Source organism: Temnothorax americanus, unplaced genomic scaffold (genome assembly GCF_048541705.1).
Source record: "Temnothorax americanus isolate GAGA-0224 unplaced genomic scaffold, ASM4854170v1 Scaffold44, whole genome shotgun sequence".
NCBI lineage: Eukaryota > Metazoa > Arthropoda > Insecta > Hymenoptera > Formicidae > Temnothorax > Temnothorax americanus.
This window is the reverse complement of record NW_027509591.1, coordinates 772,200-792,731: the sequence shown is the minus strand read 5'-3', so window position 1 is coordinate 792,731 and position 20,532 is coordinate 772,200. Positions and strand designations below refer to the sequence as shown.

Sequence of the window (20,532 nt, the reverse complement as noted above, 5' to 3'; positions counted from 1 at the left end):
ATCCCGGGATTCCGCCACCCTTCCGTATGGAATATACCGCGTTCCGTATGTAACGTACCGCGTTCCGATTATTATCCCCTGTATTAATTCGGTTCATGTAGCCGAGCGCCTGCGTCCAGATACCCGTAACCGCGTTCCGTAGATGTACGATACCGCGCCCCGTATATATTATACCGCGTTCCGTTGTTATCGCATGTATTAATTCGGTTCATATAGCCGAGCGCCTGCGTCCAGATACCTGTAACCGCGTTCCGTATAGGTACGATACCGCGTCCCGTATGTAATATACCGCGTTCCGTTGTTATCGCATATATTAATTCGGTTCATATAGCCGAGCGCCTGCGTCCAGATACCTGCAACCGCGTTCCGTATATGAACGATACCGCGTCCCGTATGTAATATACCGCGTTCCGTTGTTATCGCATATATTAATTCGGTTCATATCGCCGAGCGCCTGCGTCCAGATACCTGTAACCGCGTTCCGTATATGTACGATACCACGTCCCGTATGTAATATACCGCGTTCCGTTGTTATCGCATGTATTAATTCGGTTCATATCGCCGAGCGCCTGCGTCCTGATACCGGTGGCCGCGCTCCGTATGTAATATACCGTGTACCGTATGTAATATACCGCGTTCCGTTTGTGTGTAATATCGAATCTTGAATAGAGCGTATGTCACTATCCCATGGCGAATTGATTACTGTCTCTGGGCCTCTCATCGAACTCCCGATCCCGGAAACCCGTCCGCGTTCGATAAAGACAGGCCGTTACAAAGTTTCCAAACTGAGCTGTTAGTAGGAACTAAATCGCCTATAAACAGACCAAGATTTGAAACTAAATAATGCATTTCTGACGCAGATAAAATGATCATTTTATTTGTTATGGATTCTAATTTTATAATAGGGATATTTTTATCAAATAAATGACAAAAATTCTTAATTCTTTCATTAAGTATCTCTACAGAAAATGCTTTTTTCTTACATATAAGGTCATATAAAATTTTAGCAATGTCATATCTACAAACACCCTCCAGCAAGTCATGCATAGGATCTATTGATATATTTTTAGTTACGTGGAAATTTATAATATTATTGAAAATACAGTATTCTGCAATCCCATGTGTTTTCTCGATAGAATGCTCTTTACAGTTTTCAACATTTCTTAATAAATTATTGTTTTCAATCGTGGTGTTATGCATTTCATCTTTAGAAATGTAACATATACGGCAGCAATGAGACGAATTGAAACTTTTGGTGAAGCCCAGAATTGTATTAAGTCCCAAGTTATCACCTACTATACGAGACAAAATAAAGTAAACTTGTATTGTTTTTCCTTCTACATTAATAGAAATTCCATTAGTATTAAGTTCATTAATTTGGTTAATAACATGAGCAAAAATTTTTTTATTTCATAAAGCTTTATGATCTATATAATTATGCAATTGCATTAAAAAAATATTTTCTAATAAACTGGAGAACTTATTTGGTAAACTGTCAATAGCACAATAAACTGCACCAATCTTACTTTTATTTTTACAAGAACCCAAGGGATTGTTAATTTCTAAGTCATCAAAATATAGCACAAGGGGCAAGATAAATTTATCACCTGCATTCTTTTCAACAGATTTCCAAAAATCAGTTTGGAAAATAGAATTTAACGATTCACTTTTTTTGCTCTTCTCAATATATGATATTATTTTTTTATATACATTTGGAAGCTCTAAAAATTTTTGTAATATGACCTTCAAAGGTATTATGCTTAATTTCTGATGTTGTAGATGCGATTGATTGATCTTTTCTTAACTTTACTAAATGACAAAATAGAATTTATAGGTATTAATTTTGGTAAAAACAAGCAATTTTTTTCTTGTAAATACTGTAATGTTTTATATTCTGATTCGAAAGGTTCAAAACCACTCTTTATAATATTTAAAAAAATATCCAAATCTGTAACATCTTTAAATTTTATAGATAAAATATCACAACACACAGAAAAATAATTTATACCTATATCTGTTATAATTTCATGAATAACTTTTAAATTTCCACTAGCATACAATTTTGTTACAAAACGAACATAATATTCGGAAACTATTTTTTTTTAATGTTTGTTCGAGATTCCGTTAACGTTGCGCCGTCGGCTCAGAGGGCAGCATCGATCGGGTAACGACGTTCGATCACCGCGATAGCTCGCGCCCGCACGGGCGCGCTCATCGCCAACGTCTTCTTCACTTTGTGCAAAATGGCCGCGCGAAGACTAGTCGCGTAACGTGTGCTTTGTACGTTTCGCATTGTAACTCCGGTTAATCGTGCACATCGCAGTAACCACACTGATTAGATAGTCTCGTATAGTGTGAAATAGAACGCTCATCAACTCTGGTGCCTCAACACGACAGCTCAAGCTCACACGGGCGCGAGTGCCGACCGCCACGTGTCCCAAGGCTCACGGGCGACTCACCACACGAAGAGGACGGCAATTAATATAATTGTCTCTCGCTTATAAGGACAAGCAAAACATCTTATTTGTTCACCGCTCATCCATCTCAGGTCAGATTGTATCAATTTTGACGCATTGAAGACAGCTCAGACTGTGGTCTAAGTTACACAAAAAATAAGTGAAGAATTAGTGACCACCTTCCACGCGCGTCCTTTTCATCCCGCTTCCATCGTCGGGATTAATCAGCGATTTCGCGAACAATGTTCAATATTAATTTCACCTGTATTATCAATCGCATCTGACGATAAATTTGTAGTATGAAAAAACTGAAGGGTATCTTTGACATTACATTTTAGTATATTTTGAGAGACTAATGTTTCATTTTGTTTTACAAAAGCATTCTGTAGAGATGTTGTAATATGTGTATTTAAAACATGTTTCCGTAAATTATAAATGTTATTAAATATATGTGTGCAATCTTTGAAATTACACTTAATTGTAGAATAAATAAGCAACTTGTGTCTCACTTTTATATGTAACATTAAGGTATTTATGGATAAAAATGTTTGTTCACAAAAAAAACATAAAATCATTGTACAAAATTATAGATTGGCATAGAACCAGTAAACATGTAACTTATAAATGTTTAGTGTGAAAGAACTTAATTATAAATTAAACTTCTAGAAAGAACCAATTAACAAGTTCTTGCCATTGTCATTGTAGAACAAAAGAATGCACACATTGCCCTCGCTCTTTCCGTACGCATTACCGAACGCAACACACGCTCTACCAAGCAGTCGTAATTTTCCACGATAGGATATTTTTCGACAAACGTTATCACCGATAGAGGTAAGAGAACGAGTGGGGAGCGAAACAGAGAGAAACCAACCCGATTCGAGGGGCACAAACGTCGTGAGAGACGAGACGCAACTTATTATAAGTATAAAAAATGTTATTTTTAATAATAATAACCAGTTTAAAAGTGTTTTACACAGTAATAGTATCAGAATTAACACTTTTTTCAAAAGACTTGGATATTTTATTTAGTACATGTTCTATATTAGGAATTATAGAATCCCATTTTGTAGTAAAATTATAAATACCTTTCTGGATTAACATCCAAAGGTGTTCACTCATTATAGGATAGTTTACTTGAAAAACATGAAATATTTTAAAACATATCGATTGCCTCTAAAGTACTATTTGTTTTGTATAAAATATCATCCACTTGAACGTAAGATTCTTTAATTTTATAAGGGGACCCAAGAACAATTATATACGGTTGCAACGTAATTTTCAACATCTCAGCATGTTTTCTTGCTTCTTGTTTGATTAGAGTCATATCTCCAGGAATCTAAAAATACAGAATAAAAAATATTATAACAGTAAACTAATTTGTGCGACATGGAACTTAAATTTTATTATAGAACTTTAATTAATTTTAAACTGTACTAACGCTTGCATGTTTTATCAGGCTCTCTTTGGCATTAGCTATCGAAAGTTTGTAACATTTGCCTTTTTATTTTTTCAATCCTTTTGGCGGAATTAAGTGTGGCAGTAACATAAGACCTACAGCCACTTTTGTATCTAAAAAATTAAATTTATTTCTTAATATATTCATATTTCTAATTAGTTTGTACATTTATCAACTTCTTAATTATTATTAAATGTATATATTTTCCTAATTATAATAATAAATAAATATTATTAATGAAAAAAGAATTACCGGTTAAAATGTCTTTATCTTTTAATTTTTCCAACATTAAATTTACTTCGTCATGTCTGGTGTTAGATGTTGAATATTTGATTATTACATCCATAAATTGTTGCCAAATATTTAAATCTAAACTGACTTTGCTTAGATTCATTGCGTCAAAATCTTGAACAATTAATTGATATCCTTGTGGATGTTTTAATACAGACCATCTATTAAGGAGATTATGCAAAGCTTTTTCTTCAGAATTATTAAGGTCCTTGCGCCTGATATCAAAAGTAAGCAGCCAATGTTGGAGAACTAATTCCCATGGAGCTACATTCTCATCTAACCATTTGATACTTTTTTGCACTTTATTATCTATTTCCTGTAAAGCTGTAAATTAAATTATATATTAAAATTAAATTATATTTTAAAAGTAATTATAATTTACTTTATCCAGTTCCACAAACTCAAACCGAATAGAACATATAATTTAGAATAATTTACCAATAAAAAATTAATCACTTTTTATATATTTTGTAATTTCTAAATTTGTAGCGTTTGTAGGGAACAAATAATGATAAAATCAATTTTCACAAAAATTATTCTTTTAAAGTTACATAAAGCTCATTGTTAATTTCTTACATAGAATTGTATGATTTTTTTACATAATATAATTTTTCTAATTATTTTACATATAAAAGTATGAAGGCAGAATTAATAAAAAATAAATAGTTTACGAGGTATTTTAGACTTTATTTCTGTGCATTTTGACGCATAAAATATTAAATATCTTGTAAACTATTCATTTTTTGATGATTCTACCTTAATACTTTTATATGTAGAATAATTAGAGGAATCATATTACATAACAAAATTGTACAAGTTAATTTAAAAAAATTTCAATAATCATCATGTAACCTTAAGAAATAGTCGATATTTTTGAAAATTAACTTTATCATTATTTGTCTTCCTTAAAACCGTACAACTTTTATATAGAACATTTTTTTACAAAATGTTTTATTTCAAAAATAATTGGTTAAATAATTTAAAACAAAACGCTCAGATATTTGCCAAAAAAGTTTTTTAGTAACAATAAGAATGTTTTCCATCAAAACAATACAAAATTATTATTAGTCTATCAATTTTAAATTATATTTTACCACTATTTTGACCATAAGACTTGTTCGAGATTCCGTTAACGTTGCGCCGTCGGCTCAGAGGGCAGCATCGATCGGGTAACGACGTTCGATCACCGCGATAGCTCGCGCCCGCACGGGCGCGCTCATCGCCAACGTCTTCTTTACTTTGTGCAAAATGGCCGCGCGGAGACTAGTCGCGTAACGTGTGCTTTGTACGTTTCGCATTGTAACTCCGGTTAACCGTGCACTTCGCAGTAACCACACTGATTAGACAGTCTCGTATAGTGTAAAATAGAACGCTCATTAACTCTGGTGCCTCAACACGACAGCTCAAGCTCACACGGGCGCGAGTGCCGACCGCCACGTGTCCCAAGGCTCATGGGCGACTCACCACACAAAGAGGACGGCAATTAATATAATTGTCTCTCGCTTATAAGGACAAGCAAAACATCGTATTTGTTCACCGCTCATCCATCTCAGGTCAGATTGTATCAATTTTGACGCATTAAAGACGGCTCAGACTGTGGTCTGAGTTACACAAAAAATAAGTGAATAATTAGTGACCACCTTCCACGCGCGTCCTTCTCACCCCGCTTCCATCGTCGGGATTAATCAGCAATTTCGCGAACATTTGGTCCTTCGAGCCGGATGCGTGGAACTTAAAGTGTAGCTCGGACACATAGCAAGTAAACAGGGCATGCCTTTCACGTTCTCGCCTCATGCAGTGTTTCTCATTCGTGTTTTGATTCTCAGGTTTCTCGCCGTTTGTCTGCGGAGCTCACGTTGAAGGTGCAGACACAATTGAACCGCATCGCGACAGTGCGGAAAATCGGCGAGACGTTGCCATCGACTCCAGATGACACGTCCGTGGATGAGGTTCTGCAGATTTCGATCAAACTCGAGGAAATGCACAAGGCATTCCTCAAAGAACACGCCTACTTTGAGGTCTCATGGCCGGCGGCGCTCATCGCCCATGAATATTTCTCCAAAAACGCCTTCGCCGTGGAGGCGGAAGAGTGTATGATGGCTCGTCGCGCTCTGGCAAGGCTCAAGGGCGCATTGGCGGAAAGGATTGCACCAACGACAGCTCCTGTAGCGCCGCAGCCTTCACAATCACAGCAGAGATTGCCGGACATCAACATCCCGTCCTTCAAGGGCGTGTACGAGGCATGGCCTACGTACCGCGATCTCTTCAAGGCGGTGATTTATGACAGCCAACGGCTTACAGACGTAGAGAAACTCCACTATCTGCGGCTATCATTGGAAGGCCCACCTGCTCAGCTCATTTCCGGTTTGCCTCTCACCGGCGACTCGCTCAAACCATCTTGGGAAATGCTCGTTGATCGCTATGAAAACAAGCGACTGCTCATTCAGTCGTATTTGGACCAGCTCTTTGCCAGCTCAACACCGGTGCAGAAGAACGCCAAGGCATTAGACAAGCTGCTCAACACGTTCAAGGAAGGCATCAAAGGCCTACAATCTTTGGGCGTCTTGCAGGATCTGGGCGACTGCGTCCTGGTGTACCAGTTGTCTAGGCAGCTGGATCGCCAAACCAAGGAACAGTGGGAGACATCGTTGGGCGCCGCGCGCGAATATCCGCGATTCGAGAAACTCGGGCAATTTCTCTCCTCGCAAGCACGAGCACTCGAGATGATAGAGTCAACGGCCAGCTCAGGGAGCTCGGCAGGGGATGCGTCAACAATCCGGCGATCCTCGACGGCTCATCATGCGGCAGCCCAACCGGCACGCACTGCTGCCGCAACCGGCTTAACGGAGTATCCATGCGACTGCTGCAACGGCACGCACTTCGTGGTGACGTGCCCTAAATTCTGGGAACTCTCACCGGGCGATCGACAGAAGCTAGTGATCTCACGGAGACTGTGCTTCAACTGCCTCGGCCGTCACAACGTTCGCTCATGCAAAAGCTCACGGGGGTGCAAGAAGTGCACCCACCGACATCATACGATGCTGCATGAGGCACATCAAAGCGACTCATCCTCGAAGCCAACCACCAGCTCAGCCTCAGCATCTCAATAGGACAACGGTGCAATCGTCACTCACTCATTTTTGGCTCGCTCATCACACTCAACATTACTCGCTACGGCCCTGGCTCAGATCAGCTCATCGGTTAATACTCAGTATGTACGGCTTCTCATCGATACAGGTTCCAAACTTACCTTTGTCTCGGAATCGCTCATACGTCAGCTCAATATACCTCGTCATCATTCTGTCATTCTTATCACCGGAATTGGTGGCGGAAAGTCCACGCAAACTCGAGGAGTTGCATTACTCAAGCTCCGCTCACTTCGCTCAAGATCAGACGTCATTATTCAAGCTCACATTCTGCAGACGTTGACAAACATTCTGCCATCATTTAACGCTGCACCACAGAAATGGCCGCATCTCACCAAGTTAACCTTGGCTGATCCAGATTTTCTGACACCACGGCCAGTGGATATTATTATTGGAGCTGACTCATATGGGCAGATCATCAAGCCCAACATCATCAAACAAGACACATTGATGCCAATTGCGCAGCTCTCAATTTTCGGATGGCTCGTTCTCGGACCTGTCGACACATCATCATCGGCATCTGCTACAGTGCATCATGCATCGGTTCAGGAGAGGGAAGATGCCCTCGACGAGTTACTGTCGAGATTTTGGACTCAGGATGAAGTGCCTTCGAGCAACAATCTTGATCTTACTCCTGACGAGCAAAGATGTGAAGAGCATTTCAAGAGTACTGTTTCACGGGATTCAACAGGTCGATATACAGTTCGACTTCCACTAAAATCATCACCTGATACTCTCGGCGACTCTTATCTCACCGCGCATCGATGTTTGAAAAGCTTACAAAGAAGATTCTCCCGAGATGACAACTATAGACGTCTGTATCACCAATTCATGACGGTATATCGAGATCTCAATCACATGAAGAGAGCTTCACCCGTTTCCAGTCAGCACACGCAATATTATTTGCCACATTACGGAGTGCTAAAACCAGACAGTGCAACCACGAAATTACGTGCGGTATTCAATGGCTCGAGCGCATCTACATCTGGCCGCTCCCTTAATGATATTATGCACACGGGAGCCAAGTTGCATTTAGACGTCACTGATGTCTTGCTCTGGATTCGACGATTTCGACACCTAGTTGCCACGGACATCACCAAGATGTATAGACAGATCAACGTACATGAAGATGACTGGAACTTACAACGGATTCTATGGAGCGATGAACGGTTCAATGAAGTGGCATATTATCTAACCACGGTCACGTATGGGACCAAGGCTGCCCCGTTTTTGGCAGTAAGAACGCTGCTGCAACTAGTGGAGGACGAAGGCCACAATTTTCCCCTTGCAGTGCCGTCCATCCTTCAAGGTCGATACGTCGACGACAGTTTTGGAGGCGCTGACACGGTCCAACAGCTAATTCAAATTGCATTGCAACTGAAGAACTTATGCATGGCGGGCGGTTTTCCATTAGCCAAGTGGCACGCGACTCATCCAGACGTGCTCACTGCGGTTCAAGCAGAGCAAGACCAGGGCTTACAAATTACATTTGACGATTGCGCAACCAAGATACTCGGATTACGATGGCTTCCTTAAGAAGATTCATTTGCATTCACAACAAGGATCTCGTCGCATCCCGATCATCTCACCAAACGCCTCGTTTTGTCTGAAGTGGCTCAGATATTCGATCCACTAGGCTTTGCATCACCAGTCGTGATCAAGGCGAAGATGCTCTTGCAGGAGCTTTGGCTTCACAAGCTCCAATGGGATGAACCACTGCCATCCCAGCTCTCATCACGGTGGCTCATCATCAGAAAGGAACTCACCAGCTTGCGCAAGATCTCAATACCTCGGTGGTATAACACATGGAGTACATCGACAGTGGAATTTCACGGCTTTTCTGATGCTTCTCAACTGGCAATGGCTGCAGTCGTATTTATCACCGTCCACGGCTCTAATGGCGCCACGATTTCATTGGTGTGCTCCAAAACGAAGATAGCACCGCTCAAACGGCTCACCATCCCGAGACTTGAACTCACCGCAGCACTGCTGCTCTCAAGACTCATGCAATACGTTCAAGCCACCTTGAAGTTGAACGTCACAGCAACTCACCTGTGGACGGACTCTGTTGTGACACTCACGTGGATCAAATCTCATGCATCGCGCTGGAAGGATTTCATGAGAAATCGAGTTTCTCAAATTCAAGAGCTCACTGCGAACGCACATTGGAAATACGTACCTGGTACGTCCAACCCAGCCGACTGCGCATCACGAGGATTAAATACTGCTCAACTCCAAAGCCACTCATTATGGTGGACGAGACCACCGTGGATACTCACCCCTGAAGCATGGCCATCACAACCCGCGCTTTCGGATGAGTTGAGTGCACTCGAGGCTCGGCCAGGCACTGCGCTACATGCGGCCGCCTCTCAACCGGGCTATCACTGGGACCTGATATATAGGTATTCAACTCTCAACAAGTTATTGAAAATAACAACTCTTTGTTTCAGATTTATATCGCTTCTGGGAAGGTGCCGACGCACGCCACTGGACTTACACTCAGCTTTGGAGGAGGCCAGATCGTTCTGGATTAAAGCTACTCAAGCGGCATACTTTACGCACAAGATCAAAATGCTCACGGCCAACTTGAGACTCCCAACTGCTCACGCATTCAGTCGATTGACTGCGTATATAGACGCTCAAGGGATCATCCGCGTTGGCGGCCGCCTCAATCAATCAGCACTAGCTCAAGACAGCAAACATCAAGCGATTTTGCCCCGCCACTCTCGGCTCTCAACCTTGATCATTTCACACGCCCATCTGCGTACCCTGCATGGAGGAACACAGCTGACACTGGCTCATGTCAGGCAGCGTTACTGGATCATTGGCGGACGGGCTCCGGTGAAGTCTCATATCCTGCGGTGTGTCGTGTGTGCTCGGCAGAGAGGGATCCGTGCTCATCAACTGATGGGCCAACTACCTCTCTCTCGGGTTACGCCGTCACGTCCGTTCACTCACACAGGAGTTGACTATGCCGGACCGCTTACCATCAAAACATGGAAAGGACGAGGTGCGAAGACATGCAAGGATCTGTGATGGATCTGTGTGTTCGTCTATTTCTCCACCTCCGCAATTCACCTTGAAGTAGTCAGTGACTACTCATCAGAAGGATTCATCGCAGCCTTCCAAAGATTTTCAGCGAGAAGGGGAATTGCTCAGACCATATATTCGGACTGCGGGACAACATTCATTGGAGCAGACTCCGCGCTCAAGAAGATGTTCATCCAGAGTTCCTAAGAACATCAACGAATCGCTCAAATTTTACAACGTGATTGCACCAGATGGGAGTTTAATCCACCAGGCGCTCCACACATGGGGGGCAAGTGGGAGGCGGTGGTGAAATCCGTCAAGTTTTATTTGAGACGGACTATCGGGGAAACTCTACTCACGACGGAAAAACTCACAACGTTGCTTACGCAAATCGAGGCCATTCTCAACTCACGGCCTTTAGAACCGCTGAGTGACGACCCTGAAGACGTCTCAGCGCTCACACCAGGTCATTTCCTCATTGGAAGTCCACTCACTACCATACCCGAGCCATCTCTGATTGACCTAGCAACCTCACGACTATCTCGATGGCAACTCATCCAGCAGCGGGTTCAACAATTTTGGGCACAATGGTCGGCCCATTACCTGCAACGCCAGCAGGCGATATCCAAGTGGCATCATCCCAACAACAACATCAAGGTGGGTTCCATTGTGCTGCTCACCGACGAACGATCTCCACCGTGCAAATGGCCACTCGCCAGAGTAACAGCTTTGCACCCTGGCAAGGATGGACTCACCAGGGTGGTTACCCTGAAGACCGCCACCACGACCCTCATCCGGCCTAGTGCCAAGCTTGCCATATTGCCCATTTCAACCAAGTGAAGGATCTAGAGTAAGGAATCATCAACAAGGTTGCTGATGGCGGGCGGAATGTTCGAGATTCCGTTAACGTTGCGCCGTCGGCTCAGAGAGCAGCATCGATCGGGTAACGACGTTCGATCACCGCGATAGCTCGCGCCCGCACGGGCGTGCTCATCGCCAACGTCTTCTTCACATTGTGCAAAATGGCCGCGCGGAGACTAGTCGCGTAACGTGTGCTTTGTACGTTTCGCATTGTAACTCCGGTTAACCGTGCACATCGCAGTAACCACACTGATTAGACAGTCTCGTATAGTGTAAAATAGAACGCTCATTAACTCTGGTGCCTCAACACGACAGCTCAAGCTCACACGGGCGCGAGTGCCGACCGCCACGTGTCCCAAGGCTCACGGGCGACTCACCACACGAAGAGGACGGCAATTAATATAATTGTCTCTCGCTTATAAGGACAAGCAAAACATCGTATTTGTTCACCGCTCATCCATCTCAGGTCAGATTGTATCAATTTTGACGCATTAAAGACGGCTCAGACTGTGGTCTGAGTTACACAAAAAATAAGTAAATAATTAGTGACCACCTTCCACGCGCGTCCTTCTCATCCCGCTTCCATCGTCGGGATTAATCAGCGATTTCGCGAACAAGACTTAATGGAGCTTTTAACAGTATTAGTATCAAATATAATTTCAAAAATAATTACCGAAAGAAAATTTCTCTTATATTTATATCAATATACATACCATCATCTTCTTCTTTATTTTCTTTTCTTTTTAATTTAGCTTTAAATTTGTTATACATAGTACATCTATTTCGCCACATCTTCATTAATTTACCACGGGCAATCACAGATTTTTTTCTAATAAAATTTTTTTTTGATATAGGAGGGATGTAATACGTTGTTGCTACTTCAGTAGAAAAAATAGAAACTATCACTTTTGAAATATAATCAGCCAAATTGTTTGTTAATCTATATATAAAAGTAAAAGTATATAAATATATTATAAGTATTATATAAATTAAAATATATATTAATATAAAAATGAGATAGAATATTTAAAAACATATTTTGTATTTTTATCTTCAATATCATTAATGATAATATCACACAATTTATTTCTGAAGTTTTCTTGCAATTCATTTTCTTTTTCGTAATAACTTAAAATCTGACATCCTATTTTATATTTTAAAAGTAGATTTTTTAAAGGGGCATCACAGATTCATTAAAATTGATTACAGTCTCTTCTTCTTTTTTTTCTTGTAATTTCTATTATTTAAAAAAAATACATTAAACCGATGTTTTATTTATAAAAAATGTTTTTTATATACACTACATACAGTCTTCCTAAATATAATTATAATTTTGCTATCATATGATCTGATATAAATCACAGGAAAAAACAATGCAGAATTTGATAGTTACAAAAAATTCCTACAAAGATTTTAATGTTTATAATACTACTTGTAGGATAAAAATAAAATGAAATTACAGACAATGGCTATAAATTTACTTTTTAAATTTTAATAACATAATTTTTTATAATAAATGTAGCATGTATAAATTCTAGAAGAGATCGTAAAAATTCCCTTTCTGTTAAAAACTGTTTTTTACGATGAAAAAGTGGAACAAGATGAATCCAAAATTTGCATATTACACTTCGTCATAGCAGAGGATGGTAAGTAAAAGATATGCAACTTAATTAAACTTTCAACAACCAAGCTACAATAATTCGTTGGTTTTAAAACATATATTATAACTAAAAACTTATAATTACTGATTTTATATATAATATGTATTATGTACAAAATCACTAAAATTATATACAAATATGTATTATAATTTAGTTAAGAATTTTAATTGGTTATGTACTGACAATGATTATAATCGTGGCAACAATTATAATTGTGACAGGTCGTCACCATGTTTCGACCAAGGATTCTGGTCGTTCTAAATTGATGTAATTTATATATAAGCATCTTAATAAAATATTACATTTATTGCGAAAAATATTACCTCACCCTGGCTGAAGTAATATTTTCCGCAATGAATGTAATATTTAATTAAGATGTTTATATATAAAGTATATCAATTTAGAACGACCAGAATCTTTGGTCGAAACGCGGTGACAATCTGTTACGATTATAATCGTTGCCACGATGATAATCATTGCCAGTACATAGTCAATTAAAATTCTTAACTGTTTATTATTTTCTGGCGAAATAAAAATTACTTATTTGTATTATAATTGTTAGAGAAATAAGAAATATTTGAGAAAAACAGAGAACATACCATTTTTTTTGTGGTGAATTTTCTATAGTTTGACAAGTACTTTTGATATTATGATGCTTTTTCCAATAATATAAGAATATCACTCTTTGACCAATAATTGGTATCAATTCAGATATAGTAGATTCCGATAAATGTTCTAATGTATCCATAGTAATCATGTTTTCTAAAAAAATAAAGCACCAAAACTTAACTTTTGTCATATCTTATAAATCATCTATAAAATATAGAGTACAATTTATTTGAAATTATTTATTAAAATAAGAATCTCCAAAATTTTGCATACTGTAACTATAAAAGGTAAAATAATGCAAAAGAATATCCTAATAAATACATGTATTTGTCCTTTAAAACACAAGCAATATTTACTCTTCGTATAGTTAAGAAGACAGTTAGAAAGAGACAAAGAGTGAGTTAAGCAAAAATTAAATATTATGCAAGGTTGGTGTAACCGGACCTTAATAAATTATTATATATATGAGCATGATAAAACATGACAAGCAATATTAAAAATAAAACAAAACTTACTTTCAAAAGTTTCAATGACATTTTCTAGCTTTAGACCTCTTAATAAGTCTCGAACTTCTTCATCAGCCATATTTGTATTACCTGTTTGTAACAATATAGTTACAAAAGTAAGATTTTTGAGGGCATTGATTTGAATTACTAAGGTTAAATAAAATGCAAAAACAATATTTTTCTCGAAAAATTTACATGAAATGTGATAAACTTGAAATATAATTGTAAATATATATACATCAAATCAGTAAGGGTCAATTTTGTCACCGTCGGTTAACTGTAACCTTCAGTTAAACTCATTATTCATCAATACGGTCACATGCATTTTTATCGAGAAGTTTATACAAAAAGTAATAATTAGAAACCGGATTGCGGTGCCATTTTCCTTACTCTAAGAGTGTGCTAGTGGCCAAACGCCGCGTGAGAATAATTATATAAATAAATAAATATGATTACACCGCTAGACCGGCGCAGTGTAGAGAATATTCCTTCTCACGACTGCTAACACACGCTTGGAATAGGGAAAACTGCACCGCGATCCGGTCTCTAGTAATAATAACGTTTCAATAATCTGTACTTATTTTGGCAAAATGACGAATCCGAACAAAAGAAGGGAATAACCTATCAAGCGTCTATTTGCACAAAATATGATAAGACGCATGAAATCAGTCGGATGTCACACTTGCGTCGAGAGGTTTATACGATTTATACGAAATAGTTTTCAATGTACTTACATCAAAATAACGAGTCCACACGAAGGATGGAAATGGCGTCAATACCAAACGCGTCTATCTGTGCCAACGTATTCGGACAAAGAAGACGTTCACAGCCGGTCACAATGTTCACTGAAGTTGTATCTGTTTACACGAAATATAATAAATAAGACGCATCAAATCGGTCGGATGTCAAACACATGACGAAAAGTTGATCAAAATGCATGGTTTTAATATACTTACATCAAAATAACGAGTCCACACAAAGGATGAAAATGGCGTCAATATCAAACGCATCTATCTGCGTCAACGTGTCTAGACGAAGAACTCGAAGAAGACGGTGTTCACTGCCGCGCGCTTTTGTTTTTGTTTCCCTTTATAGCTGTCGTGCGTGCGTGCGATGACTCGGCTATAGGAGCTTAATTAAGCGTGACACACTCGATGTTACGCGTATCTCTATCTCCGTCTCTCTCCTTCTTCGCTCTCGCGTTTTCTCGCGCTCTCTCTCTCGTCGCTCGATCCGTTTCTCCTTCGCCGGATTTTTTACACGCGCTAGCAACCCGGTAGCGATTCCTGCTGATTCCTCTCGCGCCGCTTCCCTCACTCGCTCGTCTCTTAGCCTCTCGTTTCGTTTCTCCGGCGATGGTCCGATCGCGCGAGATCTCTCTCTTTCTCTCTTCGCGTAAAGCGCGCGCCCGATGTTTCCGGACCTATGTACTCTCACTCGCGACGGGCACGTATACGAGTTTCGGAACACTCGTTATCTCTCTTCCTTTCCGAGCCAACTCTGTCCGCCTTCTCTTTCCTTCGTCCTTCGTCACACAGACACACACTTGGCCTATCTGTCGGTCGGTTTTTCCTGGCCGCTCCGTTGCCGATCTCCGCCGTCCGGGGACGTCCAAGGGTGAGAAATATCGTGAGCGGTCGCACGAATCTTTTACGGCACTCGACGGGATCAACGGGCACCACGCTCGCTCTCACGTTCTCGCGTCTGTTTGTCGCCCGCGACGATGCTCGACGGCACGACGGCACTCGGTCCACACGGCGCACGCGGACGTACGCACGCACGCCACGCCACGCCAGACTATGCGCGATTCGTAATTCGTGATTCACAGTTCGCTATTCGCGGCAATTCGCCAGTGGAGCGGTTTTTTTTAATCAAAGAGATGAATCGAAATCGCGAATAATAAATGATGAAACGTCGCGTATGAACTTCGAGGGCTTACTGCTCACTCTCCTCCCGGCGGGAGCAAGCAAACGATCGCGGCCCGTGCTCATCCGTGTTATGCACCTATAAGGAATGTAGTGACGATAAATCGCCCTATTGGCTTCAAATTGTCTCGCGACCATTCTATTAGACGAGTCATTTGCGATCACGCGCTCCGCACCTGCGATCCGTTTGCTCGAGAAAAGAAAAAAAAGAAAAAACGTAAACATACGCGGTTGGAGCTTCACGAGCGTTCGTGAACGATCCTCGCGTCAAATCTTCAAATACGCAACAATTTCAGAATAAGACGTTATTTATTTTAATAATGAGGATCTATTTTTTAGAACAAGCGTCGATAAAATCGAAAATAAAAAAATAATTTATTGTTTTAAATAATTCCATATATTTTTAATAAAACGAATGTAGTTGATATCTTTTACTTGAAATAAAAAAATATTTTCTTAAATTATGTGTCTACATTCCTATTGCCATTGAGCGGAGTGGTGTACCAAATTCAAAAATATATATTTTTTATGGCTAATTAAATGTAGACACATAAATTTAAAAAACATTTATTGGTTTTAAATTAAAGATGTCAACTACATTTGTTTTCTTTATTTTAAATATATCCAATTATTTTTAAAGTAATAAATAACTTCTTTGTTTTCGACTGCTTGTTTAAAAAAAACAGACTTTTTTCATTATAATAAATGATTTTTTTATTTTTAAATAAATACGTTTTTATTTTAAACTGTTTCTTATTTGATCTTAAAAATTATGATATTGTTGTGCCGTACCTCTGATTCGAGGGATCGGCACGGAGTTCTTTTGGATCCGCCGGGAGGAAGGAGGAAAAATGTTGCCAGAGTTTTCTACTTGACGATATTTTAATAAAAGACCTTTTATTCTTGATACACTTGTTTCGTTGATTTCGTTGCCCTGACTCGCGGGCGTTCTCAATAGGATAGTTTTCGTTGGTCGTGCGCGATTAGCCTTACGTTCTAGACTGCCCGCCGCTTCTCGGAAGGGCGGGCTTTTATCACTCCCATATTTGCTTCCGCGATGCTGACTTAGCTGTCAGCGCTTTTGCTTCCGGGTGAGTGACCGGGATGTCACTTGCAACACCCGGAATGCCAGCTCAGGTGGATTTGGCAATATTCGGAAGAAGCGCTGACAGCTAGGTGTCGAAATAACGACACGGCGACTTCCGCCTCACAACATCTCTCCCCCCTGGGGGGAAAGAAAAACTGAGATTTTAAATTGAAGTTTTTCGCATTTATTCATCTTGTGATGTATTGTCATTTTCTAAAATTTTGTGTTTCTATTGTTATTATTATTATTTTATGCTTTTTGTTGTGTGAGGAAGTCGCGTTGCGTATTTTTGTTTGTTTTTCTTTTTACGCTCTTACATAGATCTGCACCTTGCATGATGCGTGCGCTGTTATGAGATATACGGGATAGGTTGTATCGCATACAAATTCTGTTGTGTCGGAGCGCGTACATTTGTCTAGGGAGGTTTTGGGTTATGAATACATTTTTATTGTCGTACATCGGCGGGGGGGTTTACTCGCACATTTTTCGTAATTGGGGTAGGTGGTAATCGGGAAAGTTAGGATTGTGTAAACGTTGGAATTGTTGTAGTACGCATTTATTTTTACAAATTTTTCGATGTTTTTTCAATTGTCTATTTGTAATTTAAAAGGGGAGAATGTCCCTCGGGGTAGGTGGGTTGTCGCTTCTCTTAATTCCGATACTAATGTTTCGAGTGGCAGTAGCTTTCATTTCTTTATAAATGCTTTTAGACGGTTGGCGTCTAGACACGGCGATTTTCGCCACACAACCTCCCTCCCCTCGTGGAAAAAAATACTGAGGCGTTCGAAGTTTTTCTTTATTTAGGTGTGTTTCTCTTTTCCCTGGGAGGTTACAATCTACTTTTCTTATGCTACTTTTGTGTTATTATTTTATTCTTTAACATCTTATCAAGTCCCTTTTTTCTTTCTACTGCTTAGTTTTCTGTTGTGCGTGAGCCTTATTCCTCGATGAACGCTTTTAGCCTATTTGCATGTACGCGTATCGTCTTGCGTTTTACTTTAATGGTGTAGTTTACGTCGCTGTGTTTTTCCACGATCACGTACGGTCCTACCCATTGCGAATCGAGTTTTTTAGATCGTCTTCTTCGTACTGTTTTGTCGTGTAATAATACCTTGTCTCCTATTTTGAATGTTTTCTTCTTGCATTTTTTGTCGAATTGCTGCTTTGCTTTTTCTTTTTCTTCTTTGGTATGTTCTCTCGCGACTTGATTCGTTGCGCGTATTCGTTCTCGTAATTCTTTCGCGTAATCTTCGTACGAATATGTTAGTTTCGGGGGCCTTGTTAGGGCTGTCGGTAGGTTCGCTTGGTGTCCGTAGACAAGTTCGATCGGTGTGAGTCCTGTCGTCGTATGAGGCGTCGTATTATACGTGAACATTGCGTAGGGTATCCACTCATCCCAGTCGGTTCGGTTCTTATTTATGTAATGTCTTAGGTACTCTGCCAGAGTACGATGCGATTTTCCAGCGCTCCATTACTTTCGGGATGATATGCTGTTGTCTGTATTTTTTCGATTTTCAGTACCTTGCACATGTTCTTAAATATCTCGCTTGTGAAATTTGTTCCTTGGTCCGTGAGAATTTTCTCCGGTATTCCGTGTTCTAGGACTACTTTCGTTACAAAGGCTTTTGCTACTGTATTTGCCTCCTGATTTTCTACGGGTACTGCCTTGCTAAACTTTGTTAGATTGTCTTGGAACGTGAGGAGGTATTTATTTCCGTTATTCGTGACTGTTAGTGGGCCTACTATGTCGAACGCGCATTTTTCGAATGGTCGCTCGGGCGTATCTGTAATAGTCATTGGCATTTTCGTTTTCGTACTCAATTTGTTCTTCGTCTGGCAGTACTCGCATTTATTTATGTAATCTTCTACATACGCCGTAATTCCACGCCAGCTGTGCTGTAATCGGATACGGTTTAGTGTTCGCGTGACTCCTTGGTGCCCTCCCGTAGGCGAGTCGTGATACTCGTAGAGTATTTGCCGCTTTTCCTCCTCCGAGTACTCTCTCGGGGGGTCGTCGTCCTGTTGCGTTACATTTATTGCTGATGTTTCGGCTATCGGATTTCGGCTCAATGCATCGGCATTCACGTTGTTTTTTCCTGCTTTATGTACGATCTCGTAATCGTATTCCTCTAGTTTTAGCCTCCATCTTATTAGTCTGGAGCCGGGGTCGTTTACATTAAATAGCCAGATCAATGGTTTGTGATCGGTTATAATTTTAAATCTAACGCCATATAAGTAGGGACGGAAATGTTTTACCGCCCAGACGATTGCTAATAGCTTTTTTTCTGTGGTATTATAATTTTGCTCTGCCTTGCATAATACTCGGCTGGCGTACGCTATCGGTCGGTCTTGGCCTACTGTTCCTTGTGAGAGCACGGTTCCGATGGCGTAATCTGACGCGTCGGTAGTTACCAAGAACTCTTTGCTAAAGTCAGGGTAATTCAATACCGGGGCTGTCGTTAATTTCTCTTTAAGTAGATCAAACGCGTTCTGTTGTTCGATTGACCAATTGAATTTTTCTCCTTTTTTTGTGAGCTTTGTTAGAGGCTTGGCTATCTTTGAGAAATTTTCGATAAATTTTCTGTAGTATCCGGCTAACCCGATGAAAGATTGTATATCTTTCGCTCTTCTCGGGGTCGGAAATTCTTTTACTGCTTGTAACTTAAACGGGTCTGGCGATATTCCGTTTTCGGATATCACATGCCCTAGGTAAATGACCTCTTTTCGTAAAAATGCGCACTTGTTCGGTTGTAACTTAAGATTGTATTTTCGTAGTCTGTGCAGTACTGCGATTAACCGCTTAATGTGCTCTGTCAGCGATGCTCCGTATATAACGATGTCATCGATATACACGAAACATTTCAATCCTAACAGTCCGGCTAATACCGCATACATTAATCGCTGAAAGGCCGCTGGTGCATTTTTTAGACCGAATGGCATTCTGTTGTGCTCGAAATGTCCGTCTGGAGTCAAAAATGCCGTTTTCTGCTTATGTTCTTCGTGCATCGGGATTTGGTGATATCCCGAGGCTAAATCTAGTACAGAAAAATATTTCGCATTGCTTAGCTGATCAAGTATGTCTGTAATGTTTGGCATGGGGAAGGAGTCTCCCATTGTGATATCGTTCATTTTTCTGAAGTCGATCACTACGCGAAATTTTATTCTGCCGAACGCGTCAGGTTTCTTGGCGACAACTACTATTGGCGCGTTCTACTGGCTTGTGCTCGGACGAATTATGCCGTCGTCCAACATTTTCCGTATTTGTTTCCTTACTTCGGCCTTATGTTTCTCGGGTAACCGGTATGGCTTTACATTTACTGGCGCACTATCGGGTCGTGTATTTATTTCGTGTTTTATTGCTGTAGTGGCGCTTAGTTTGTCTCCGTCTAGGTAAAAAACGTCACAAAATTCATCGCAAATTTTTTCTACTGCCTCTCGCTCTTCTGTGTTTAGGTGATCGAGCTGTACTTGGTCGCGCACTTTCTTTTGTCGCTCTGTGACAGT

The 20,532-nt window shown here is 40.3% G+C and overlaps 2 pseudogenes across 1 annotated transcript; both read right to left on the bottom strand.

Moving 5' to 3' along the window:
• Nucleotides 1-717: 717 nt before the first annotated feature.
• Nucleotides 718-3,575, bottom strand: LOC143903192 (uncharacterized; annotated as a pseudogene).
• Nucleotides 3,476-16,450, bottom strand: LOC143903191 (uncharacterized; annotated as a pseudogene). Its single transcript, XR_013258643.1, has 8 exons — nucleotides 14,973-16,450; nucleotides 14,751-14,873; nucleotides 14,026-14,106; nucleotides 13,501-13,663; nucleotides 6,685-6,815; nucleotides 4,165-4,527; nucleotides 3,895-4,025; nucleotides 3,476-3,792 (listed from the first exon to the last, which is right to left on the bottom strand). The product of XR_013258643.1 is annotated as an uncharacterized LOC143903191 (transcript).
• Nucleotides 16,451-20,532: the final 4,082 nt, after the last annotated feature.